Source organism: Aplysia californica, unplaced genomic scaffold (assembly GCF_000002075.1).
Source record: "Aplysia californica isolate F4 #8 unplaced genomic scaffold, AplCal3.0 scaffold00035, whole genome shotgun sequence".
Classification (NCBI taxonomy): Eukaryota; Metazoa; Mollusca; class Gastropoda; order Aplysiida; family Aplysiidae; genus Aplysia; species Aplysia californica.
In genome coordinates, this window is record NW_004797305.1 from 2,216,706 (window position 1) to 2,218,505 (window position 1,800).

At 41.2% G+C, this 1,800-nt stretch overlaps 1 long non-coding RNA gene across 13 annotated transcripts in view; it reads left to right on the forward strand.

Moving 5' to 3' along the window:
• The window catches only part of LOC106014205, a 15,914-nt gene that overhangs the window by 6,707 nt on the left and 7,407 nt on the right, over window positions 1-1,800 (forward strand). The window lies entirely within an intron of this gene.

Consider the following 1,800-nt stretch of genomic DNA (forward strand, 5'->3'; position numbering starts at 1 on the left):
CACACACACACACACACACACACATCCGTCATCGTTTCCGTTACATTTTCTCATAGCTGTCACTGGAAGTCATCGGTAACTTTTTTTTTTCTACTTTGGCCCGTAGTGGGCGTGGCAGATTTCAAATAATACATTTGCTTCAACGTCCTTTGAGTTTGGAAATAAAAGAAAAGTCATTTTTAAAAAGGTATACTATTGTGACCTGTTTGAACAACTGGCGTGCAATCTGTGACCCATATTTATTATGTTTATGTTTGGTTTGTCAAACCAACTACCTAGTATGAAGAAACAGGCTGCTTCTTTGCGCTTGGAGTTGTGTTAAAGCGTGCTCTTACAGGGACTAGAAGCAGAGGGGCTAATTTTGAAAGTGGTATAGGCCTGGATTACTTTGTGTCGTAAGAGATCTTCTCTTCGAAATCACAGGACCTGTTTTGAACAGGGACCTAATGTGGTTTTTCAAGGAAGGACAAATAGTTTTATTTTTAAGCACTGTTTTTACATGTCTTTGTTTAAAGTTGAGACCTTAAATAGTTCACATTTTGCTGTTGCTGCTGTCGGGTTGTTGTTTTTTTGTTTTCCCGAATCAAATAACGAGTAGGAACGTCAGAGACCGAGTTCACATGTTTTTATCTGACTTTAAAAATTGCCGATTTTGAAAAGTTCCGCAACGACTTTGGTAAATGGATAACTTGTCTTGCCTTGTAACGATTTGAGGGCTTGCTCACATGTCAGTGCTCACAGAAGTGTTGGACACATTGTAAAATCAGTGAGGTTCATGCTGTAATACCGCGCGAATCACCCTTTTTTGAACCCCCAGCAGGGCATTCTGAGCTAGTTGTTTTGGGAGTATTGACTGCGGCGTCCCAGCTCTTCTTACATTAAGGTACTTGACTCCCATCGAATGGAATACTGCAGCACTGCGCTTGACTAGTTCGGAATTGTTCGAGTGTCCAGTAGCTCTGAAGGACATAGGTTCGACTTGTTTCATATTATGGAAGATAATAGATTAAATGTATTTGCTTCTTGGATGTTTCCCCAGAAAGACAGGTCAAAACAGCCAGCCTCCCAAGTGGTATAAATTTAGTCCAGGGAGCATTAAACACGTTAAAAGCAATATGACTCACGTGTGCAGCGCTGCATGGATCACCCTTATCCTCAAAAGAGTTACTTTAGAATAGTGTTTATTGAGTGGGGAGTTGATGAAATGGTATTAATTAATGAAAGTAGGAAAAAACATTGTTTGGGCTTTTAGATGTTATGGGACGTTACGCAAGGTGCCCCCGGTTCACACGGCGACTACTTCGGTGACAGTGGCTTGATTGCCTGTTTATGTGTGCGTCGTTTTGTTCTCTTGATATAAAATGAGTCATTACTATGACTACTAGAAGTATTGCGCCATAAAACGAATCATGAGCCATACTAACGTAGTTATTACGAAATCGTTGATATGGTAATGAAGGCACTATAGTGGGTGGTTTGAGGGTTCCTCTTGTTAGTTCTCATTTTTAGATATCCTCTGTTTTGTGTTCCTGTCTTTCATGCTTTTGTCGCAACTCTATGACCATTGTGATTCCTTTTATAGTAACAATAAACACTCATCAATGCCACCCAGGGAGAGGTCCAGAGCCTTTTTATGGGTTAATTCTTATTAACTAAAAATGTTTCTCCATCCTCATCTCTTCCCTTCCTCCTCCTCCTCCTCCTTCTCTTCCTCCTCCTCCTCCTCCTCCCCCTCCTCCCCCTCGTCTTATCCATTTCCTCTTTTTTTCCTCCATCCTACCCCCATCCTACCCATCCCTT